The sequence below is a fragment of the Rousettus aegyptiacus genome, unplaced genomic scaffold (assembly GCF_014176215.1).
Source record: "Rousettus aegyptiacus isolate mRouAeg1 unplaced genomic scaffold, mRouAeg1.p scaffold_m13_p_9, whole genome shotgun sequence".
In the NCBI taxonomy this organism is placed as follows: domain Eukaryota; kingdom Metazoa; phylum Chordata; class Mammalia; order Chiroptera; family Pteropodidae; genus Rousettus; species Rousettus aegyptiacus.
The window spans coordinates 47121573-47149372 of NW_023416312.1; the positions used below are offsets into that span (position 1 = coordinate 47121573).

The 27800-nt window shown below is 32.6% G+C and overlaps 1 pseudogene; it reads right to left on the reverse strand.

The window, feature by feature from the left end:
- Window positions 1–294: 294 nt before the first annotated feature.
- Window positions 295–27800, reverse strand: LOC118607728 (annotated as a pseudogene).

A 27800-nucleotide genomic window follows, 5' to 3' on the forward strand; every position in this document is an offset into this window, starting at 1 on the left:
CAAAACATCATTAGTGACTATCAGGTTAGCAATACAAACTATAGCCAATTCCCAGACTCAGCCTCAAGGCCACTACTGTGTTATCAGCTATTTCTCCTCAGGTATCTTTTTCCCATCCTCATCCCTAGAGCAAGAAGTCCCAAAATAGGTCAATTGTGTGTGCCCTCCCTGCAATGTGTCCTTGTGTGCAAGTCCACATCTGCTTCTGATGACCTTGTTGCTCCAAGCACCAAGCATCCCACCAGGACTACAGGTGTTTCTCACAACATATCCCCCTTTTCCTTTTGTTGAATTTTATTCAGCGTTATTGAGAACACAGTGGCCTGAGTCTTTCTTAGTCTTTGGCTTCTTGAGAATCTCTTCCAGAATAAACAAAGAAAAACAAGTAACAATCAAATTACAATCCAAGAAGCGATAGATGAGCCAAATAACCCATGAATTTGTGGAATAGGATGTAAGTCTTCAATAATATTGACCATGCTTTGTAGCACTGCGATCCCCTGTAATTCAGGAAGCTGTTTTTGAAAAGTGCCAACAATATACATTTGTAAATCTGTAATTAAACCTGAAGCATTACCATACCCCTAAGTATGCTGTCTTGCTTTATCCCATTCAAACAAACTTTCATTATACAATACAGGAGTTCTGCAAAAAGAAGTAGTATTCCAATCACATTTAAGTTGCACTCGCTTCTGCAAACTAACAATTTGATATCCTAACAATATAACTGCTTGCTGTAATTCTGCCACTTGACTTTACAATACAGAGTCAACTTGTCTTTGAGAAATCCATAATTGTTCAGTATCCTGATGCCAGGTTCTAACATATTTAGCAGTCTGTACAGATTGATGCAGAGCCACTCCAGTCACCGCTGCAGCAGCAGCAGTAACAGCAATGATACCCACAACAGCAGCAATCAACATGCCAAGGAATCTTTTAGTTCTTCTTTTAACATGGTCCATCAGTTGCTGCAATATCATAGTGGCAGGGGAGTCCTGCCAGGGTCAGGACAACTTAACCAGCATCCATACTCCAGTTCTAGCTGTAAGAATGTATAAGCTTTCATGTGACCTGTTAAAAGGAATAGAAGAGTTAATGCAAGTGTAAAAGGGACAGTATTTACACAAAATATAACCTAAGGTTTTATTCCACCCTACTGTACCTTTCATAATGATATAGGACCTAGAGAAGTTCGCCACCTACCACCTAGACAAGACTAAAGACAATAAACAGAACCTGACAACAGGGCACAGGAGGCGGCGTCCCATGGCCTGGCCATGGTCCGGGAGATATGACTGCGTTCAGTCTCTCTACAGACCCCCGGTGACTGGTCAACAGAAACAGGAACAGAAAGGTACCTTAAAAAGCACTGAATTTTTAAATTTACTCATTACTTTTCTCATCTCTAACACAAAATCATGTTATCTTCACTGTTGACTCTATGCTAAAATGTCCTAAGTTTTAGACTAATTGACCAATAAAAGGAAAAGGAAATCATTAATAGTTTTTAAATTTTAAGTTAGAGAAAGAACCCTTACCACATAATAATGAAACCTGAGCAATGCAAGTTTGTGACTACAAGAGCGTCTTTCAATAATACAATTTTTTAAATTCCTTTTCCACCAGCAGCGTTAGTTCCTGAGGACTATCTAATGCTGTGGACCCTTCTAAAATAGAAAACAAGTTAGTTAAAGCATATGTGGGGATACTGAGAGAAGGACAGAGCCAATTTATAATGCCTACTAATTTTTGAAAATCATTAAGAGTTTTGAGAGCATCCCATCTAATTTCTGTCTTTTGAGGAGTAATTTTTTTGTTGCAAAATTTTATATCCTAAATATTGATAATGAACAAAATCTTTTATTTTTTTAGTTGCTATCTTGAGCACATACTTTTCCAGAGCAGTTTTTCCAAATGAAAACATATTTTCTAATATTTATTTCTGTTCATGCCCAAAAAGAATATCATCCATGTAGTGACACACAAGTCCCTGAGGGAATGGAACTTTTTCCTTACTTCTTGCAAAAACATATTCACAAATGCTTGCCACATGGTAGGACTATTAAGCATGCCGGGGGGGGGGTGGGTAATACTTTCCATTGATATCGATGAGTAGGCTGAGCATTGTTTAGAGTAGGAATTGTAAATGCAAACTTTTCTCTATCCTGAGGCTGTAAACAAATAGTATAAAAATAATCTTTTAAATCTATAATCTTTAAAAACCAATTTCAGGAATTAATGCAGGGTTAGGGAGCCCAGGTTGCAAAGCCCCCATAGGCTGAATGACAGCATTAATTCTTTGTAAATCTGTTAACATTCTCCATTTTCCTGACTTCTTTTTTATAACAAATACTGGTGAATTCCATGGAGAAGAGGAGGGTTCAATGTGATTACTGGCCAATTGTTTACCTACTAGTTGCTATAATGCTTCTAACTTTTATTTTGTCAGGGGCCACTGCTCAACCCAGACAGGCTGTTCACTGAGCCATTTAAGCGGAAGGGTGAAGCACTGAGCAGTGGCCTCTACTCTAAATTTGGAAACCCCAAACCATGTTTGTTGAATTTTGGAGATGTGGACAAGGGAGATACTATGCCTTCTTCTGTCTCACCTAGACCTTTGAAAGGATTATAATTCATATTAAACATAATATTTTGAGTAGCTTGTGATAAAGCAGGAATATTTAAAGAAGCTCCCCATTGTTGCAATAAATCTCTTCCCCATAAATTCACCACAATGTTAGCAACAAAAGGCTTAAAATAAGCTACTTGCCCCTCAGGACCACGGCAAGTTAGCAAGTTAACACTTTGAAAAATTTCTGTAAGATGTTCAATTCCCATGAAATGAGTTTGCATGGGATCATATAACCATTGAGATGGCCAATATTGTAGAGAAATAATAGAAATATCTGCTCCAGTATCAAGCAAACCTTCAATCTCTACTCCATTAATAAATATCTTTAATTTAGGACGCTGTTCACCAATCATAGTTTGCCAGAATATCTGTTTCCCTGTACTCCTAAATCCTCTAGTTATTTTAACTGGAGTAACCTTACCTTGAACATAAGATAATAATAATATTTGAGCAAATCTTTTTCCTAGTGCAATTTGGGTGGTGATGCTCGCACTAACCATAACTTTTATCTCTCTGTCATAATCTTCATCAATCACTACAGTGTGAACAAAAATTCCTTTGGAAGTATAGCTACTTCATCCTACTATTAAGCCCACTGTTCCTTCAGTTAAAGGTCCAACAATATTTGTTGATAATTTGTACACCCCTCCAGCAAGAATTAATGTAAAATGCTGAGGTTCAAGAATGTCCAAGGCAGAACTTTTGCAGTAGCATGAATTAGATCTCGAACACACTGCCTGGTGTATTCTGACTCTGCATCATTTGATGGGGAAGACCTGAGCTGATGGGAAATGGCAACCCCAAATTGTTTTCCCTGGGCCTCGGGGGCAAGGGCCCTGCTTCTTGTTTCCCGACAACCAGCTTCTATTTCTGTCCTTTTTAGATCTATAGTCACTAGTCCAATGAAATCCTTTCCCACACCTCCTACAGGATTCAGTAAGAGCCTGTCCCCTACCAGGGGGTTTTGAATACATCACTTTTCCTTCTTACTTATTCTCTCTCCTGTAGTCTTTTCGAAAGTGCCCCAGTTTCCCACATTGATAACATTTCATTCGAGAATTTTGAAACCCTTTCGGTAAAGCTCTTGCTAACAAATTAGCTTGATGTGTTGAAGAGCCAACATCATGACAAGCTTGAACATATTCTTCCAAAGGTGTTCTTTGAGCTTTCGGGGGCCTTAAAGCCCTTTGACACTCTGCATTTGCATTTTCATAAGCTAGAGATTCTAAGAGTAATTCTTGGACTTCAGGAAGAGCCACTGCCCTGACAATGGCCATATATAGCCAAGACAAAAAATCAGTGTAACTCTCCCTAGGACTCTGTATAATTTTAGCGAATGACTGGGGATGCTTCCCAGGTGGCTTGACTGGAGACCAAGCTCTTAATACTATTAATTTCACTTGTAACAAGGTTTCTTCAGTTGAATGACATTGCTGCTCATGAGTAGTAAAGTTTCCTGTACCTGTCAGCTCTTCAAGAGTAGCCCCTGGAGGATTTCATACAGCATTTCTACAAGCCACCTGTTGGGCTTCCTCTCTCCACCAGGTTTTCATTTGAAAATAAGGTTCTAACACAGTTTTTATAATAGCTTCCAAATCTGACACCAACAATTGTCGTTCTATGGCTATACCGTTTAAAAGACCTGTCACATAAGTGGACTGAATACCATACTGATTGATAGCTTATTTAAGTATTCTCAAGAATTTATGCTCCAAACAAGTATAATTCACATTGATACCCCCCTGAGGAAATTGAGCATTGGGGGGAAATGCCTGTCTCACTATAGGGAACCCCGTCAGCTGAGGAATAGCGGTCTGTCTAGGGAGATTTTCTCGACTACTCTCTTCATCTATTATTTCCTTAGTCAAATCAGGTGAAAGGGGAAAAGTAAATGAAACAGGACCAGCAACTAAAGGCTCGGCCCCAAATAAAGTATTTATAGGTGGTACAGAGGGCTTTCCTGGTTCTTGAAAATATCTTCCAGTTGGCCCCAATTGCAGTTGCTTCAACCTCTGATTTATTGCTTTTACTTGGGCCAAAAGAACCTGATATGACTCTTTACTAGGAGGAATGTGGCCTGCACATTCCTCTTTAGATGAGGACTCAGTAGATTCCTCTTGCTCTATTTCTATAGGATTTTCATAAACAGGTTCAGGTTCTTCTTGGCATGCAGCACCCTCAGAGTCAGATTACAGAGGCTGTAAAGCCTGAGAAATTAAAGTGCATAAAGATCAAACAGAAACAGGGATGGTAACCCCCTGTTGAAGAGCTCTCTGCAGAGCTCTTATGACTTGTTTCCACACTTTAGCATTTAATTGGGATTTTCCCTCTGGCTTGAACCAGTAGCAATGTCTACTTACATACAAAAACAATTCATGAAATTGGCTTTTCTTTATTTTTACTCCTGAAGATGGCAATAAGTGTTGCAATAATGTAATATATTAGGCCTCTACCTTTGACTGATAATTCCACATGCGAAAACTATGCCGAAAGTATCGCTTACTCATGAGGAAACTTATCCCTTTCAGTTTCCGGTGTAATCTGGAAATGTGCTAAAAAACAAAACAAACAACAACAAAAAATAAACTATGCTAAAAAACTATGCCGAAGGTACCGCTTATTCTGAGCGGATATGCCCCTTTCGGTGCTAAAACTATGCCGAAGGTATCACTTACCGTGAGCAGACTTACCTCTTTGGTTTCCAGCGTAGTTCCGCACCCTCTTCTCCGTGCCCCACGTTGGGTGCCAATTGTTGTGGAGACGGTTCGGAAGAAGAGTCAGAGACTGGAAATAAATTAACTAACATGGATAAGGGAGAGGGGATGAATGGCAATGCTAGCATCCCGCACCCCTGTCTCCATGGCTTTTTATTCTCTCTCACAAGGCTGGCTTTGTAATTTATTACTAGTTGCTATCAGGTTAGTAATTACAAACTACAGCCAACTCCTTGATTCAGCCTCAAGACCACCACCCTGTTAGCAGTTATTTCTTCTCAAGTATCTTTTTCTTATCCTCGTCCCTAGAGCAAAAAGTCCCAGAATAGGTCAGGTGTGTGTGCCCTCCTTGCAATGTGCCCTTATGTGCAAGTCCACATCTGCTTCTGATAACCTTGTTACTCCAAGCACCAGGCATCCTGCCAGGACTGCAGGTGTCTCACACAACAACAGTAACCAGGACATGGAAGCAACCAAAATGTCCTATGATAGGTGATGGGCTAAAGAGCTGTGGTTCATATACATGATGGAATATTACTCAGCCATAAGAAGAGATGAAATACTGCCATTTGTGACAAAATGGATGGACCTCAAGATAATCATGCTAAGTGAAATAAGTTAGACAGAAAAATTTGAAAATCACATGATATCACTTATATGTGGGATATAAACCTAAAAGCAAGAAATGGACAGGACAAACAGAGATTCATGGACATATACAATGGACTAGTGGTTACCAGAGGGTAAGGGGTGGGTGAGGAGGTTGTAAACTAGATGGTTAAAGCAGGTTAAATATAGGGTTTAGGGGAAGGGTGAAGTGGGTAAAGGGGATCAAATATATGATAGCCGAAGGAAACTGGACTTGCACGATAAACACAATAGAATATGTAGATGACAAATTTTAATGTACACTTCAAAATTATATAATTATACTAACCAATTTTACCCCAATAAACTTAAAAAAAGATGTCTTGTTTTTATGAATTGGATATTTTAATATTAAAATATCAATCTTATTGAAATCTACCTGTTGGTTCAATGTAATCCCTTTTTAAACTCAAACAAAATCTGGTAGAAATAAAAATCCCATTCTAAAATTCATACAGAGTTTCAAGAGGCCCCACATAGTAAACACGATCTTGAAACAGCAATTTTTGAGGTCTCACATTTCTGGTTTTCAAAACTTACTACAAAGGTACTCTACTAAAAATAGTGTAGTAATGGCAAAATAACAGACATATTAGGCAGTGATTGAACAGTATGTTCAGAACAGAACTCTATCATATTGTCACAAGATTTTTGTCAAGTGTACCATGACCATTCAAGAGAGAGAAATCAGTCTTTTTAATAAATGGTGCTGGAAAAAGTAGATATTCACATGGAAATGAATGAAGTTGGACCCATACCTTATACCAGGTACAAAAATTAACTCAAGGCAAATGAAAGACTTTAATATAAGTGGAAAATTTTTAAAACTCTAAGGAGAAAACATAGTTAAAAGTATTTATGGTGTTGAATTTGGCAATGATTGCTTGAATATAAAACCAAAAGGCATAAATAAACGAAAATGTACATAGATAAATCAAATTTTATCAAAATTAAAAATTCATTGAGTCAAAAGATACTATCAAGGATGTAAAAATCTTCAAAATAGAAAACAAAACAAAAAAATAGAAAAATTAATGCAATAAAGAACTGGTTCTTTGAGAAGATTAATAAAATTGACAAATTCCCATTTATACTCACTAAGGAAAAAAGAGAAAAGACTCAAATAAACAAAATCAGAAATAAAAGAAGAGAAATTATGAAAATACCACAGAAATACAAAGAACTACACAACAATACTATGAAAGACTTTATGCTACCAAATTCAACAACATAGAAAAAAATGCACAGGTTCTTAGAAATATATAACCTTCCTAGACTAAATCATGAAGAACTAGAAAATATAAATAGACTGATCAATAGTAAGAGAATTGAAACAATCATCAAACACCTCCTAAAAAGCAAAAGCCCAGGACCAGATGGCTTTACTAGTGAATTCTAACAAACATTTAAAGATAATTTAATATTTATCCTTCTCAAAATCTTTCAAAAAAATGAAGAAAAGGTAATAATTTCTAATTCATTTTATGACATATATTACACAAACCATTGATGAATATCTCTGATGAATACAGATGCAAAAATTTTAAATAAAATACTGCAAATCAATCAATGCCATACACCACATAAAATAAAGAATAAAAATCATATGATCATATCAATTGATGAATAAAAAGCATTTGACAAGATACAGCATCCATTTATGATTAAAGCAGTCAATAAAATGGGAAAAAATGTACCTCAACATATTAAAGACAATATATGACAAACCTTCAATTAATACCGTACTCAATGGCGAAAAACTGAAAATCTTTTGTCTAAGATCGAGAACAAGACAGGGATGCCACTCTCACCACTGTTATTTAATATAGTATTGGAAGTCTTAGCCAGAGCAATGAAGCAAGAGAAAGAAATGAAAGGCATCCAAATTGGAAATGAAGAAGACAAATTGTCTTTTTTGCAAATGACATGATTTTTTAATACGAAAAACTAAAGACTTCACCAAAAAAATATTAGAAAAATAAGCAAATACAGTAAATTTGCAGGATAGAACATCATTGTAAAAAAATCATTGTTTTTATATACTAAAAATACAATTTATAAAAACAAATAAAAATAATTCCTTTTGCAATTGCAATGGAAAACAACAAAACACCTAGGAATAAAATTAACAAAGGATGTAAAGGACCTCTACACTGAAAACTACCAGACATTATTAAAGGACGTTGAAAAAGATGCAAAGAAATAGAAAGATACACCGTGTTCATGCACTACGAGGATCGACATAGTTAAAATGGTTATATTGCCCAAAGCAATATACAGATTTAATACAACCCTCATCAAGATCTCAATGATAATTTAGAAGAAATAAAAATAAAATTCATCAGATTTGTAAGGAACCACAAAAGACCCTGAATAGCCAGAAAAAAAAGAACAAAACCAGAAGTATCAAATACCCTGACTTCGAATTACTGCAATGAGACAATAATCAGAACAGAATTGTATTGACAGAAAAAACAGACACACAAACCAAAGGAATAGAATTGCAAACCTAGAAAGAGAACCCAACAAATATGTGAGCAAATAATTTTGACAAAGGATCAAAGACATACAATGGAGGAAAGAAAGCCTCTTCAATAGATAGTGCTAGAAAAATCTGTAATCGGCCTGCAAAAGAATGAAACTAGACTGTTGTCTATCACCACGCAACAAAATTAACTCAAAATAGATTAAGAACCTGAATATATGACCTCAAACAATAAATTGCATAGAAGAATACATATATACTAAACTCATGGACCTTGGATTTAGAGAGCGTTTTATGAATTTGACCTCAAAGGCAGGGGAAATAAAAGCAAAAATAAATGATGAGGACTATATCAAATTAAAAAGCTTCTGCACAGCAAAAGAAACCATCAACAAGGCAAATAAGGTACCATCTGAATGGGAAAATATATTTGCAAACAATGCCTCTGATAAGAGCCTAATATCCAAAGTATATAAAGAACTCATACAACTCGAAAACAACAAAATACAGGATATTACAAACTTAAATATTATATGATGCTTAAAAGAGATAAAAAGAACTTTTTCTCAACAGTAAAACAAACAAACAAAAAAACTCCAAACAGTTCAATTATGAAATGAGTCGAGGACCTGAATAGACACTTCTCTCAAGAAGAAATAAAAATGGCCAACAGACAAATGAAAAGTTTCTCAACTACACTAGCTATTAAGGAAATGCAAATTAAAATGAAAATAAGACACTACCTTATACCTGTAAAAATGACTATCATCAACAGGAAAACCAATAACAAGTGTTGGAGAGGTTGTAGGGAGAAAGGCACCCTTATACATTGGTGATAAGAATGTAAATTGGTACAGCCACTATGGAAAACAATATGAAGTCTCCTCAAAAAAATAAGAATAGAATTACCATAAGACCCAATAAACACTCATTTTAGTATCTACCCTCTACAATTGGTAACATTTATCTGTAAAGATATTTGCACCTTGATGTTCATAGCAGCATTATTCACGGTGGCCAAAAAAAAAAAAAAAAGGAAAAAAACACACAAAAAACCTAAGTGACATTCAATAGATGATTGAATAAAGAAGAAGTGGTGCATATATACAATGGAATATTACCTAGCCATAATAAAAGATGAAATACTGCCATTTGGAACAACAAGAATGGATCTTGAGAATATCATGCTAAGCAAAATTAGTCAGATGGAAATGTTAAGAACCATATAATTTTACTTATGTGTGAGATATAAAACTGAAAGCAACAGTTGAACAAGATAAACAAATAAACAAAAACTCATAAACACTGACTATAGTATATTGGTTTACCAGAAGGAAAGGGGCATAGAGGTAGAACAAGGTAAAATATGTCAATATATGGTGATGGAATGAGATTTGATTTTGGGTAATGAACACACAATGCAATACGCAGATGCTATGTTAAAGAATTTTACACTTGAAACTAATTTAATTTTATTAACCAATGTCACCTCAATAAATTTAATAGAAAAGTAAAGAGGCAACCTACAGAATAGAAGAAAATATTTGCAAATTGTATATATAATGAGATTAATATCCACAATATATAAAGAATTCCTACATTTCAACAACAAAAATAAAACAACCAACCCATTTAAAAAAAATGTCAATGACCTGACGTGATATCACAGTTAATTTTCAGTGATACAATACACACTCCCTCTTGAAAGGGTAGCAGCAACAGTTTGGAGGCCCTATGCCCCCCACTTGAAGCAGCAATCAGGAATGATGGAACTCAGTCATGGAAAGCAGTATATAGCCAACTGTTACAGTAGACAGAAAACATATAAAGACAAAATTCTCTTCAGTAAGACCATAGGTCTGGTTCCACCCAGATTCACCCAACTTGTAAGTGGGTTTTTCCTCTATCATTAGAGGTACATTTCATAACATCTTCAAGACTGAAACAAAAAAAATACTAGGAAAAGCCATCCATGACAATTCAGGGCAAACAGCACATGCATTAATTAATTATGCTCACTCTAAACATAAAAAAATAAACAGAATCCATTAGTAAAATATGAAACAAAAAGAAGAAAATTAACAACTCAAGAGAGAACATTCACATTTGGGTAAAATACTATAAAATTACTTTTTAAATCTTTATATTGAAGTATAAATTATGAACAATTAAGTACAAAAATGTTATGTGTTTATAAAATGTTGATGTGTTTATAAAATTCTCAGCATCCCAGAAGACTCCATTGGGTCCCCCATCAGCTAATACCACTCCCTGTAAATTTCATGAGTAATTGGTTTTCTACCAGCATAGATTAGTTTTGCCCGGTTTCAAATTTTATGTAAATATGTTATTTATTAAGCAATATGGATTTTTTGCTTTATATTTTTTCTGTGATACTCATTGATATTGTTGTAAGTAGCAGTATATCATTTTACCATTGTTGTATTATTGTTTTCCAATGTATGAATATACAAGTTATTTTTAAAATAATACTTCAAAACTTTAATATCTCATTTTCAGTAAAAGACAGAACAGACAGATCAGTAAGAAAACAGAATTTGAATAAAACTATAGACTAATTTGAACTAACAGAAAAATACAGAATACTCCACATAACAATAGCAGAATTCACACATTTTTCATGTGCACATGGAACATTATCCAGGATAATTTATTTTCATTCTACACTTGATAAATATTTAGGATGTATCCAGTATTTTGGTAATAATGACTAAAACTCTAACTAACAAAACAAAACAAAAAATATATAGGCAAAGGACTTGATAAACATTTCTTAAGAAGGTACACAAATGGCCAATAAAGACATGAAAAGATGCTGAGTATCACTGGTCATTTGATAAATGGAAATCAAAGCACAATGAGATATAGTTTCATATTAATTAGAATAATTATTACAAAAAATAAATGAAAAAAATAAGTTGGCAAGGGTGTGGAGAAGTTGAAATCCTTGTGCACTGATTTTAAAACCACTGTGAAACATAGAGAGGTTGTGGTTCCATGATAAAATAAACAGAATTACCATATGATCCAACAATTCCATTTCTGGATATATATCATGCAGCTTTATTCACAATAGCCAAAAGACGGAAAAATTCCAATGACCATCAACATATAAATGGATAAACAAAACATGATATATGGAATATTAAACTTTAAAAATGAATGAAATTCTGATTCAGGATGCAACATAAAAGAACCTTGAAAAAATCATACCAAATGACATTAACCAGGCAAAAAAAGAAAACATATTTTGTAATTTCACTTATATGACTTACACAGAATCATCAAATTTAGCCAGAGGGAAAGTAGAATAATGATTAGCAGAGACTGGGTGAAGTGAGGAATGAGGAGTTATTGTTAATGGATATAGAGTTTCAGTTAAGGATGATAAATAAGTTTTGGAGGTAGTGGTGATGGTTGTGCAACTATGTGAATATACTAAATGCCACTGAATTATACACTTCAAAATGGCTGAAATTTAAATTTTACTTTATGTATATTTTATTACAATACAAATTTATATGCTTCATAAAAGTAAAAATTACAAAATACTTAATGTGCCAAATAAAGAGAGTTTTGGTTGATATTTTTATGTGAGAACTACGTGTCTATTACTTTAATTTTAAACAAAACACATCATTTATTTGAAAAGAAGTCTCTACATATGAGATTTTTCAGGAAAACTGATTATTTGGAGCTTTCTTTGATAAGAAAATAAAACTCAAATTGCTATTCGTTAGTTATTTTGATGTCTATACCATCTTTCTATCACCTAGGACATTCAGTTGAATGAGAAATAAATTATAGACTTTTCATACTACTTGATGCACAAGAAAAGCCTAAAACAAATTCAATTTCATCAAATCAGATTTATAGAAAAAAGGGTAAACAAATCTATTGAACATAGGCTATAATAAAGCAAAGAAGTGCCCTGTCTGAAAACTATATTTAAGAAAAAAAGTAGGTACAAGTTGTTTCATTAATTTGATTTAATTCCATGACAAATGAAGATTTCTCTGTGAATCAAATATTAATTTCTAACTCTGTTTAATTGAAGTACAATAAAGAAAATAAAAGCAGTAAAGCTACAAGTTACAGAAATCAATTTCTTCTGTAGAGTTGATGACTGAGCAAAATTTAAAATAAAAAAAGAAAAATCAGAGAGTTAAGAGTTTAGGCTTTGAAGTCAGTCTATAAGGATTTCAAATTTGACTCCACAACTCATTAAGTGCATAACCTTAGGCAAGTTACTAAATGATTCCAAACCTATTTTCCTCATTTAAAATGAAGATAATAGCTTAACCTCATAGGGTTCTGAGGATTAAATTACTCAATCTATGTAAATCAATTGCAATAATGCCTGGTACATAGTAAGCACTAAAGAAACATCATCTTTTTAAATTTTTTTTGCTGTGGTTTACATTTTTTATTAATTTATAACATATATACAAAAAGTACAGAAATCAGGGGTGAATACATTAAATTATAAACTAAAGAAATTTCAGAAAGTTAACACATTCAGGTAACCAAGATGTAAGTTATAAATAAAACATTTTTATAGCACCCAAATATCCTCTTCTTGCTTTCAAAGGTAACCGCTATCTTGACTGCTGACCCTATTAATTATTTTCCTTGCATTTGGAAATGTGTAAAGAAATAATACAATTTGTTTCATCTGCTCAGAATTGTATTTCTTCTATTTCTTCATGTTTATGCCTTAGCTGATGCTAATTTGTTTTTTACTGGGGGATAGTACTCTATTATGTGACTATACTGTAGTTTATGTGTCTATTATAATGTGCCCATAAATTTGGCTTGATTCCAGGGTTTTTTTTTTTACTATTTTAATTAAAGTTGTTATGAACATACTTGTATGTATCTTTGAGGAAACATACAAATACATTTGTGTGAGATATATATAGGAAGAGAATTACTGGGCCCTATGATATTCATACATTCAGCCTTTGAGGATATTTTGAAACTGATTTCCAATACGGTTATACCAATATATACTCTCATCAACAATGAGCGAAAGTTCCAATTGTATCATATCCTTGCAAACAATGATTTTATCTTATCTACTTTAATGAATGCATACAGTATGTTGTTGCTGTTTCAATCCAAAATTCGCTTATGACTAATAATGTTTAGCATCTTTACACATATTGACCATGTCAATATCTTCCTTATTGAAATAATGACTTCACAGTTTTGTTCATTTTTCATTGAGCTGTCTACCTTTTACTTATTGATTTACAAAGCTTTTCTTTAAATATATTATGGATATGAGTCCTTTGTCAGATGTATTTCTTATGAATATCTTTTCATATTCTAGACCTTGTTTTCATATTTTTCTGATTTCTTATAATGAGCAAGTTATTTTAATTTTAATGAAATCTTCTATATAATATACAATATATAAATAATAAACTATATTATTAGTTTGTATGTTTATTTATACATATTTACTAATACAAATGCATATATAGTATATATAGCATTACATATATTAATGTATATGTATGCAATGCAAACATATATTAATATATAAAATATAAATAATGAACTATATATACAGGTTGTTTTTTTACAATTAATGCTTTTTTGTGTGTCATTTAAGAAATTTTTACTTTCTTCAAGCTTATAAAGGTACTCTTAAATATTTTCTAATGGATATTCTTTGTTTTATTTCTCACAATAAGGTCTACAATCATTTTGTGCCTGGTGTCATATAGGAGCCAAGATCTATTTATTTTCCATATCAATATCCAAATGACCCAGGAATATTTTTTGAAAATTCAATCTTTTTCTCACAACACTTCAGGGGGATATAGGATATAGCATAGGGAATATAGTCAATAGTATTTTAATAACTATGTATGTTTTCAGATGGGTACTCAATTTATCAGGATTATTACTTCATAAGTTATATAAACGTCTAATCACTATGTCATACACCTGAAATTAATATAATATTGTATGTTAACTGTAATTATAAAACGAAAATATAAAAATTAAAAAAGAAGAATGAAATCTTGCCATTTGGAACGACATGGATGAATTGAGATTATCTTTTGCTGAGTGGAGTAAGTCAGACAGAGGAAAAAAATGCCACATGGTTTCACTTACATGTGGAATCTAAAGAGCAAAATAAATAAACAAAACAGAAACAAACTCATAGATACAGAGAATGTTCTGATGATTGCCAGATGGGAGGGTGATGGGGTTGTATAAACAAGGGGAAGGATTAAGAAGTACAAATTGGCAGTTACAAAAATAGTTATTGGGATGTAAAGTACAGTATAAGGAATACAGTCAATAATATTGCAATAACAATGTATGGTGTTAGATGCATACTAGATTAAGCAAGTGATCACTTCATAAGTTATGTAAATTTCTAATCATATGTCATAAACCTGAAACTAATATAACATTGTATGCTAACCGTAATTAAAATGGTTTAAAAAACCTATGTGTAACAATGTAAATAGTAAGAGTAGGGGAATTATTTTATTTTAATATGGACTATACAAGAGTATTTATGTAATTATCAATAATAAAATCAGATTAGAGTTCTCAATAACATCCCAAAAGTTTACTTCCTTGGGACTTAGAGGGAATGCACTCATATTCAAAAATGAAAGCAAGCACATTGAAATCATTAATATATTAAAATTTCTTCTACAATAATTATACTAAACATATGTATTTTTTGAACAAGCACACAAGTATTGCATTTTAATTTTATCTGCAACTATTTCTAAAGTAATAATGGAAATAGAGGATCTATTTAGAAGTAGTGGTAAACCTCACAGACACATGAACTCTATGTGAGCTATCATTCTGCTACCGCAAACACTAGGTTAGTAGTGAGTGCCACATTAATCAAATCTCATATTAGCCTGTTCATTTAAAAAAGCTTTGAATTTGATAATCTGTATCTGTTCTATAAACTAAATTGTTTTCTTTCTGTGGATTAAAATAAGAAGTGAGGGTTCCAATATTATAAAGTCAAACATCAAATTCTGAGCATCAATAATTCTCGTATTTGTTGTGCGCTCAAAAGAAAAAGACCTTTGCTTTTCTATTTGCAATTGTGTGCTCATAAAACAAAACTTTTATATTATTTGATAGGAAAAGTATTAGAATTCTTTCAGCTCTCCAGCCAAATGTCTCTTATAATTCTTAAATTGACACTATTTCTGTGAGGAAATTTTTGCTCTTTTCTGAGTAAAAATTGATTTTTAAGTTCAGATTCCTGCATAAAATTAATACTGTGTTGCAATGTAGATACTTTTCATTTTTTCTCTTTGTTCTATAGAAGCCCATAGATGCTCTCTATCTGCAGAAGATTGGCAGCTCTTCTTACTGAATAAAAGTGTTTTTTTTTGTTTTTTTGTTTGTTTGTTTGTTTGTTTTTTGCCTTTTCAACATGATTAACAAATAGTATCTGGTATCCTAAATCATAATGGCTTTCTGGAAACAGAGCAGCCTTTCTTCTAAGTATTCTATAATTTCTCCAAGTCTCATGGGTCATTCTTCTCTAAGAGAAGTAACCTCACACGTTAGCCACAGTTTCTACACAAGTCCAAAAATAACAGCTTCGTTTCACTCAAAATGCTTTAGTATTGGGGGATGTATGTCTCTTCACTGGTGCCTTCTCTTCTTATAATTCATAATTTCAGGAAAAACTCTGAAGTTTCTGAAGGAGTTTCCACTTAAATGATCCATTACCGAATCATAATTTTTTAGAGTCTGATGACTTTCTATGTGATGACAGCTTTGCTTTCTTTTTGAAAGAGGTTGGTAGTGACTTAAAAGAAACTAAATGTATAACTAATTATTATCTCAAAATTATTGGATCCATAATGCTGAATGAAGAAGGAATACCCACCGTACCCGCTTTCCCCTGCCTTGCTATATCTGGAATGTTGTCAACACCCCAAATAGACACAGCCACTATTTCTTTTTTACTCTGTGCACATCTTCCTACCTGTCTGCACATTCATTACTGACTTGAGAATTCAGGCCCTTAGCACTGTAGCTGTAGCAACCAGTATATTCACATTTTTTTATTTGTGCTATAATTTACATAAATATTACAGTGTTGAAGTTGGAAGTAGCATTTTAAACACATTAATTCTAATCACAAAAATAATTTAAAGACCTTTTTATCTTCTTGTCTACTTACCTATAAAACCCTCTCGAAAGGCAGTTGTTTTTTCCAGGTCTGTCTCATTTTCTTAATGGAATAATCAGGCATATGTATGTGGAAGAGATAGGCTTACTACAAGAAAATATTCCGTGATTATTGAGAAGTTATTCTACGCATTATACTATAAAATGACAGAATAAGAATCTCAGAACTGACAGGCACAAATGCATTATATAAATTAGCATTTTGTATTTAGGGTATGTTGCCCTCAGTCAAGGCTGTCAATATTCTGTTACTCAGTCATGCAATTCTCAGATCCAACCATACCTTGACCTCAAATTTATAAGATAATTCACTTAGCTGCGAAGGATCTTAGAGATCTGTAGTTGTGCTAGGCACCACTTTTCTTAGAGAAAATGAAGCTGACATGAGTGGTCACTTGGGAGGCAGTGTAGTTGATGCTGAAGGGGTGATTAGTACTTCTCTATGTGGTAAAACTTCTTAGCATATCATATACAAAATTTTTTATTTGAAACATAAGACTGCTACTCCTTCATCTGGAGGTCTGAAGACTTTAACAAGACACAATGAACAAGTATATATAACACATATACTTTTTGTATATGTGTTAACAGGATCTTTATTCCTTAAGACTTGTCTATAGTAGGGTTGTTGTGAAGATACTTCTAGAAAAAATTAAGGCTGCTCTCCTTGTAAGCCATAGTTAATGTCCTGAAAGTTGTCAGCACAGTTTCTGAAAAGAGGCTGAATCTGTTTAGATCACAGGTTAGATTTTCATTTATTTTCATAACAGTAAGGAACTCTTAGAAATCCAATTTAGTGGGACCACCTGGATTTGCCAAAGAAGAGTAACTATTTCCATAATCCTTGGCCTCTAAAACACTATCTTTAAGGAAAGTAGTTGGAAACAGCAGCTTGGATATGCTGAGTTTTTAGAACCAAGTTACCTGATGCTTGGAGTTGCATTTGTAGCCAGGTGTCATTAATGTTCTGTCTATGTACACTAAACATTCTAATACTTCCATTCTAGAATCAACAATTATAAACAAAGAAAAAATAATTGTTAAATGTTCTTTTCTGGTAGTATAATAGGGATTTTTTTTTCTTTTTTTTTGATTTATTTTTTATTGAAGTATAGTTGGCATATAATCTTATATGGGTTATACTAGTTTCAGGTGTGCAATATAGTGATTCAGCATTTTTATACCTTATCATGTGATCATCCCAATAATTCTAGTAATTATATGTCACCATGTAAACTTATCAAAGTATTATTGACTATATTATCCTTTCCTTTTCACCCACCCCAACCTCCTCTCTTCTGGTAACCATTACTTCAGTCTCTGTTTCTATGAATCTATGTTTGTTTTGTTTGTTTATTTTTAGAGTCCAAATATACGTGAAACTACACAGTATTTGTCTTTCCCTGCCTGACTTATTTCACCTAGCATAATACTCTCTAGATCCAAATAGTGTCACAAATGGCAAAATTTTGTTCTTTATTATTACTACATAATATTCCATTATGTATGCTTGTGTGTGTATACATATATACACACATATCACATTCTCTTTATAATCTATCAATGGACACCTATGTAACTTCCATATCTTGACTATTCTAAATAATGCTACAATGAACATAGGGGTGTATATATCTTTTTGAATTAATGTTCCTGTTTTCTTTGGTTAAATACCCAGAAGAGAAATTGCTGGATTATGTATCTATTTTTAGTGTTTTGAAGAATCTTCATATCGTTTTCCATAGGGGCTGCGCCAGTTTGCAGTCCCACCAACAGTGCACAAGGGTTCCTTTTTTGCCACATCCTCACCAACACATGTTATTTGCTGACTTTTTAATAATAGCCACTCTGACTGGTGTAAGGTGGTATTTTACTGTGGTTTTGATTTGCATTACCTGATAATTAGTGATGTTGAATGTCATTTCATATATCTGTTGGTCATCTGTATGTCTTCTTTGGAGAAATGTTTTTTCATTACCTCTGCCCATTTTTTGATCATATAGTTTATTTTTTGTTATTGAGTTGTATGAGTTTATCATGTTTTGTATATCAACCCCTTATTGAATATATTATTTGAACATATATTCTCCCATTCAGTAAGTTGCCTTTTTGTTTTGTTAACATTTTCTTTCACTGTGCAGATTTTCAGTTTAATGTAGTCCCATTCCTTTATTTTTTATTTTGTTTCCATTTCTTGAAGGGATGCATTCAAGAAAATAATACTCAGACTGATGTCAGATAGTTTGCTTTAGGTTTTCTTCTAGGAGCTTTATGATTGCAGGCCTTACATTTAAGTCTTTAACCCATTTTGAGTGTGTTTTTAGACATGATGTAAGAGAGTGGTCCAGTTTTATTTATTTTTGCATGTATCTATCCAGTTCCCCCAATATCACTTGTTGAAGAGAGATTTATTACTCCAGTGTGTATTTTTACCTCCCTTGTCATAGATTAATTGACTATATAAACAAAGGTTTATTTCTGGGTTCTCTATTCTGTTCCATTGATCTATGTGTCTGTTTTTGTGTTAGCACCATACTGTCTTGATCATTATAGTATTGTATTATAGTTTCAGATCAGGGAGCATGATACCTCTGAGTTTATTCTTGTTTCTAAAGACTACTTTGGCTATTTGGGGCTTTTTTTGGTCTATATAAATTTTAGGATTATTTTATTTCTGGGAAGAATGACTTGGTATTTTTATAGGAATTGCACTGAACCTGTAAATTGCTTTGGGTACTATGGTCATTTTAACAATATTAATCTTTCCTATCCATGACTGAGATATATTGGAAGGATTTTCTTGAAATGTTAAATTAAAGACCAAATTAGTAAAAGTACATTTATTTTAATATCTATTTGATCTTTCTTTTTCTCCTTTTAATTTTCCCCTGACACAGAAAAGCTTCATATATTTTTCTCTCCCCAGGAAAAAAAAAAAAAAAAACATTTTCACTTTTCCTCTGTATCTTTGATATAAAAAGCTGAACCAAAGAAAGAGGAAAATTTTCATATTTCCTTAGTAATAGTGTTGGATCGTTTTTTGCCTTTTATTAAAGCATAACATGCATATAGTGATATGCAAAGGTTTAAATATATAAGATAGCAATATTTTATAAAATTAAGACACTGAATAATACCAATAATAACTAATAATAATATCACAGTACTTGATACCTCTCTTGGTGCTTAGTTTCAGCCATTCTCACCAACTATAATAAAAATAAATATTTGCTTTCTATATCTATTTTAAAATCATATGATTTTATCTTTTATACATATAGAGGGTGAATTGCATTGATTCATTTTTTAATGTCAACACAAATTTGCGCTCTGACTTGTTACATGTTTTTTTTTATTTATTTGGTTGTTTTTGCCTTTGCATTCAAATCAGTGAAAGGGGCTGGCTTCTAATTTTCTTTTTTTCTTTACAGAACTTATTAGGTTTTGCTTTCAAGAATGTAAGTTAGAAAGGATATTTTTTTCCTGTCTACAAGAGGTGTAATGTTTGTGTTATTTCCTTTTTTGGAAGAATTTAGCAGGAAAGACTACGGATCCTGGAGTGCTTTGTTTTGTTTGTTTTGTTTTTCCAGATGAAATTTATGATAACAAAATTATTTATTTGTTTCAAATAAGAATATTTATATTTTTTATCTCTTACTGTGTCACTTTTTGTAAGTGGTGTTTTCAAAGAATTCGTGCATTTATTAAAGCTTTTAAAATTTTTCAGCATAAGGTTATTTATTATATCCTCTTCTCTTCTTTAATGTCTACAGGATCAGTAGTGGTGTCCAGTATTTTTATTTCTCTAATGAGTAATTTGCATCTTCTCTATGTTTTTCCTGATCAGTCACATTTTTGGTTTGTCAATTTTTAATTTTTTTTAACAAAGCAATTTTTGTCTTTGATGATTTTCTTCATTATACATTTGTTTTTTTTCTTTATCATTTTCTGTTTCATTAATTAAATTATTTTTTCTATTAGCTTGCTATTTTTATATTTTATTACTATAATTTTAGCGAAATATCATTGTGACTTATTGTAGTTTAATATCAATTACTATTTTTACCATTTTGCAATTAAATATCTCACAAAACTTAATTATATTTATATTCTTTACACTTTCATATTACTGTTTTCAGTTATTTTAATTCTACATGTATTTAACATTGGAACATTATTATTATTGTTTTATGCTTTATGGAGTTAATATTTATTTGAGTTTACTACATATTTATCATTTTTTCTCTTAATCCATTTCTGAATCACCATATTTCCAGGATCATTTTTCTTTTACCTGAATAACTCTCTTTAATATTTTCTTTCAATGTGTGTCGTCTTGTGTTAAATGCTGTCAAGTTTGTTTAAAAATGTGTTTATTTCACCTACATGTTGAAGGATAATTTCACTGTGTATAGAACTGTAGGTTGGCAATTATATTTTCTCTGCATTAAAATATGTCATTCTGTTATCTTTTGTTCCAGCATTTCTATTGAAATCTTAGCTGTCAGTGTTCTTATATATGAGATGTTTCATCTGTTCCAATGTGCCATATAAGGCCAATGTTTCTTATCTGTTTCTGTTTTACTGATATATTTATTGATGTAAATAGAATGTTAAAGTCCCCATATTATTATTGTATTTCTGTCAATTTCTCCCTTTAGTTCTGTTAATATTAGCTGCATGTATTTTGGTACTCTTATTTTGTATGGATATATGTTTGCAAATACTATATCTTCTTGTTGGACTGAACTTCAACTTTTATTACAGTCTTTATTTTAAAGTCTGTTCTGTGTAATATAAGCAGAGTTATACCAGCTTTCTTTTCATTTCTGTTTGCATGGAGTTTCATATTCAATTTCTTCACATTTAGTCTCTGTGTAACTTTACTTCTGAAGTCTCCTATAGACAGCGTATAAATGAGTCTTGTGATTATTCATTCAGACATTCTATGTATTTTGAAGGGAAATTTTAGTTTATTTACAGAAGGTTAGTCTATGTTTTATAGACTATAGTAAAGTCTTTGACTGAGTGGATCATAAAAAGCTATAGGTTATTCTAAAAAAAATGGATATGCCTTTTGATGATTGTCATGTGGAACATTTATGTGAATAGGAAGTCACTGTCAAGATAAAATATGGAGAGACAGAATGATTTTCTATAGGCAAGAGATCAGACTAAGGTGAAATTATCTCCCTGATTGTTTAATCTGTATGTAGAACATATTACCCAAATAAACGGGACTAGTGTCAGATAAAGAAGCAAAAGTTGGTGGAAGATATATTAATAGCTTTAGATATAGAAATGACACTGTCTTACAAGCAGAAAGTACAAAGATTTGAAATGATTTCTAATAAAATGAAAGAAGGACATGTCAAAACTAGATTTGATTAGAACATTAAGAAGACAAAAATCACAACTAAAGAAGACACTCACGACTTTAATACAGACAATGAAGGCATCACAATTGTTAAAGATTTTCCTTACTTTGATTTATGATTTAGTCACCAATTCAAATGAATGAAGACTGCAGCCAAGAAATCAAGAGAAGGCTGAGAATCTGAAGCACAGCAATGGAAGAATTAGAAATGATCATCAAGAGCAAAAACATTACATTAGAGATCAAAGCTAAAATCATTCATAGCCACATATTCCCAATTACTATGTAGAGATGTAAAAACTGCACAGTAATGAAGGCTGATAAAAAAAAGAATATTAATTTATTTAAAATATGGTGTTGGTGGAGAGCTCTACACATACCCTGGACCACTAGAAAAAAGAACAAATGCATCCTAGAGCCATTTAATCCTGAAACATCACTGGAGGCAAAAGTGACAAAACAAGCTCTCTACATTGGGCACATCATGAGAAGGCAGTGTTCTTTGGAAAGACAATGGTGAAGACAGAAGACAGCAGGAAAAGAGAAGAACCAAATATGAGATGAATTGTCTCTATAAAAGAAGATATAGGCATGAGTCTACTGATAACCAAGGATGTTGAGGAGAGGACATTGTGAACATCACTCATTCACAGAGTTTCCAGAAGTCAGAGTTGACTCAGTGGCATGTAACATACATATGTACTTATTGTCATTTTAAAAATTGCTTTCTGGCTGTTTTAATAGTTTTGCTCTCTTCTTCTCTTTCTCTCTTCCTTTTTGGTTTAATGATTCTTAATGTTATGTTTAGATTTTTTTTCTCATTTTCTTTTGTGTATCTAAGTTTTTGTTCTGTGTTTACTATGAGGTTCAAATATAACTTCCTATGTATATGATCCTATTATAAGTTGAGAACAACTTAAACTGAACACACATTCCAAACTTCTACATTTGTACTCACTGCTCATGCATTATGTTTTGGATGCTACAATTTACATTTTTTATGTATCCCTTAACAAATTATTAGAGTTTTAGTTAATGGTACTCCTTTTGTCTTAACTTTCATACTAGTTTTATATGCAATTAATCCATTATTTTAACTATGTATTTACTTTTACCAGTGAGATTTTTTTTACTTTTATATTCTCCTTTTTAATTAGTGCCATTTTTGCCACTTAAAGACATCTTTTAACATTTTTTGTAAGGCAAGTTTGATGCTCATGAATGCCTTTAGATTTTGTTCATCTGGAAAATTCTTCATATGTTCTCAATTGTGAATGATAACTTCGCTGGGTAGAATATTATTGGTTTTAATTTCTTTACTTTTAGAACTTTAAATATGTCATATCATTTCCTCCTATCCTGAAAAGTTTCTGCTGAAAAACTTGCTTATACTCTTATGAGATTTCCCTTGTATGTAACCGTTGTTTATCTCTTTCTACTTTTCATATTCTCCCTTTTATTCCAGATATTTTTGTCTTGGTGTGGATCTCTTTGAGTTCATCTTTTTTGGAGCTCTATGGGCTCCTTCAACATAGATGTCTATTTCCTTCTTCAGGTTAAGGAAGCTTTTAACCATTGTTTCTTCATTTAAGTTTTCTACCACTTTTTCTCCTCTCCTTCGGGTACCCCGATAATATAAATGTTATTCTAGTTGATGTTGCCTCAGAAGTTCTTTAAGCCATCTTCACTTGTTTTATTCTTTCAATTATTTTGCTGCTTTGTGTGTTTAAATGCTTTGTCTTTCAGCTCACTGATCCATTCTTCCGCATTACTCACTCTGCTGTTGAAATCCTTTGGTGTATTGTTCAATTCTGTTATTGTACCCTTCAGTTCTGTGACTTCTGAGTGGTACTTTATACACACACACACACACACACACACACACACATATATATATATGTATATATATATATATATATATATATAAAGTACATATATATATAGTTGTTGTTGTTTGTTTGTCTTTCACAATGTTCTCACTGCATTTATTCAACCTTCCCTTGAGTTTAGTGAGCATCTTTATAACCATTACTTTTCATTCTTTATCAGTTGATTACTTATCTTCATATAATTTAGGTGTGTGTCTAAGATTTTGTTTTGTTCTTTCATCTAGAATATATTTTTTGTTCATTTCGTCTGACTCTCTGTTTTTGTTTTGATGTATTAGGTGAAACAGCTCTCTCTCTGTCTTAAAGGAGTGGCTGTGTATAGGTGATGAAACTTATTTTTCAACCTTTCTCTAGCTCTTGGTTGTCTCTTAAACCTTTGCGATTCTCTAAACAACCTGATTTATTTTTAATAGTTTCTCTTTGTGAGGTTGTACCAAGACCTGTCGGCGTTCCAAGGTGAGGAATCTCATTTATCACTGAATTTCAGGTTGATTGGAAGCCAGAGCCTCAGGCAGTAGCTTTAAAAGTATGCACTGTATGCAGTGCTGTGTGGCCACAGTAGTAAGCCCTGATGGTTTCCAGACCAGGATATCTGGAGTTGTCGCCTGGAAAACAGCTTAAAAAATCTGGGCTCTAAATAAGTGTATAAGCTCTTTTCTAGGAGGTATCATCCAGTTGTATCATGGTCAGTTGGAGTGTGGGAGATCCCATTCCAGTTTTTGTGGAAATATATTTTAGATCTTGATTTTTATATTTTACACAATGAATCTTTTTTTCAAATATTAATTTTGGTATTTGTTTTAAAGGTCATAAATATTTTATATCTATCTGAATAAACCCTATATTTTTTTCATTTTATTATTTTTTGTTGTGTTGTTTGGATGTTCGAAGAAACATTCAAAGATGGCCTCTTCTTTCACACAGAGTGAATAATAAGGTATGCTTATTGCAATCAGGACCACTTGGAAGATTTTCTTCTATACTGTCTTTTTGGACAACTGCTGTAGATAATTGTAATACTCCTTTAACTTATTTTAGTTCCTTACCCACTACAATTGTCCTTCTCTTTCAACTGGTTAAGTATCTTCTATATAGCCATAGATACAATTTGGGGAGAGATTCTAGTGAAACTGTGGTGGATAATGTAGAGGCGTGGGCTACCAGCTCATGTATTTTACTTATGCCCTCTGATTCTCCTTGGATTGATGCTGGATGTACCATTTCCATCTTAATGTTGACTGCTCTTGTATCCATCAATTTTATGACTTGTCGTGTCTAACAGAACACGATTCATGATGGGAAACTTAAAAACATAGTTATTTGGTGCTCCATGGTCAAACATTTTTTTTTTTAAATCAGGGCTCCCTATCATATCAATAACTGTTTTTCAAAGGGAATATAATTCTATGCTGTGGTTGGCATAGATTTGCTTTAGAATTCCAATGGTCTATACTGTGACTATCACTTTGGAGCTTGCCAAAACACAGTATCTCATCAATGTTAGTGTGTCTAAGGGATCATATGTCTTTAGTGGCAAGGATGATTGCACTATAGCCTAGACCTACTCCAGAGACCCCTCCTGCTCCAGGCTCTACTCAGAGATGGCAGCCTTTATTATCACCCAGTTTGTGAGCTATAGGAGAACTTCTAGGTGACAATGAAGCCTTGAAAAGCCAAAGAAGCCTAGTAGGTGTTGTGCTCTCTTCTTTATGGTAGGAGAGGCAAGATGCACCTATTTTTATTTTACTTTGGAAAGATATCCATGTCCTTGGAGATTATATTCCAATACTTTTAATTAAGTGGCAAATTCCCAAATCTTCATACAATTTATTTTTTATCTTCTAAAGCACATGTGTCTTACCATGGCCTCTAGTGGACTAACCACTTCTTGCTCATTGTGCTTCATATAATTTATTTTTTTTATTTTACAAAACATGTGTCTTATAAAAGCCTCTATTGTATTAACTGCTTTTTGTTTTTCATCATCAGTTACATAATTTCATTAATGTAAGTTATCAGTATGATGACCGTAGGAAGTTTAGATAGTCTCAATTTATTTGAGTGCATTATAACAGAGGATGGAAAACTTAACAAAGTTTAGAGGCAGATCTTTAAATAAATATTGTCATCCCTCTACATGAATACAATATATTTCTGGTCTTTATTTCTAATTAAGATTGAAAATAATGCATTGGCCATATCACTGGCTGTATACCATGTATCTTAGTACTTATTAATCTGCTATAGCAATAATACCATATTCAGCACAGCAGCTACGATTGTCAATACTTTTTGGTTAACTTCGCACCAATCTTCAGTCATTCTCTATGAGCCATGCTTTTCTGCAGTGATCCAACTGGCAAATTAATTGAAGATATGATAGGAACCAATAACTTTGCATGTTTTTGTTTGTTTTTTCTTTTATTTTTAATAGTGATAAAACATCCATGATATAACATTTGCCTTTTTATCCGTTTTAAATGTATAATGCAGTGGCATTAAAAACATTTACATTGTTTTTTTTTAAAACCATCCTCACTATCTCTAGAACTTTTTAATCATCTCAAACTATAACTATGTAAAAAATAATTACCCATTACTCCCTGGCTTCAACCCCCAGTAACCATTATTCTAGTTTTTGTCTATATTAATTTGACAATTCTAGGTACCTCATGTAAATGAAATTATATATTATTTGTCCTTTTGTGTCTGATTTATTTTGCTTAGTATAATGTTTTTTAAGGCTCATCCATGTTGTTGTAACACCTATTAAAATTTTGTTCCTTCTAAAGATAATAATATTTCATTGTATGTATATACCATATTTTGTTTATTAACTTATCTGTCAATGGTTACTTGGGTTATTTCCACTTTTTGCCTATTGACTTAGGTGAACACTGCTCTTATGAACATGATGTACAGATATCTGCTTGAGGTCCTGCTTTCATTTACTTTGGGTATATTCTAAGAAGCTGAATTTCTGGACCATATGGTAATTCCGTATTCAATTTTTTTGAGTAAGTGATATAGTATGCGCCACAATCTGAACACTATTACTTCAGAGCCTTGTCATTCCCATAAATATTATTAGCCTCAGTCTGATCTCCTTCTGTCAATATTACCCTGCAAAGAAGAGCTATAACCAAATTTCTCAGTCATGCTGATGACCCTCTCATGAACACATTCCTGATAGCTTTCATAAATGTTTCCTCTAGGCCTTTCTGTGGAAGATAATCCTCTTTTGAGTCTTCAAATTTGCATTATATATCCATTCAGACCTGTCTATTTCCATTAGCATTTTTGTTCTTTCCTCTGTTGTTTGTTAGAGCAGCGTGGACATTTCTATATTACTTGGAGTTTACCATTGCTTTCTGCAGGCCTCTAAGAATCACTTAAGTTGAGAATTTTCTTCATCACCTATGAGCCTTCCCAAAATGTTCACTAATGCATTCTAAGGAAGTGTCTTCCATGCAATGAATTCTTGCATATCCAGTTTTAAATTCTAGCACCCTTAATCAATCACCTTTACATTTTAATTCCAATGGTACTCCCTTTGTTCTTACTAATAATGTGTTAGTTCTTAAGACTTCATAATTATACACACTTTTTCTTCTTTTATGAAGTCCAGCATTTCCATTACTTGTTTTATTTTGGTATATAATACTAATTATCAGCCTAACCAAGAAAGGAGGTGAAACAGTTCCAGATGGGGGCATTTCTTACCTTGTACTACTTGGAACTCTGAATAGCCTTTCAGCATGGATAAATTAAAAGTTGTTACCATGAAATAGTGTGCCACATTTACGAACTGTAGTGTTTCAAGGGATTCTGCCAT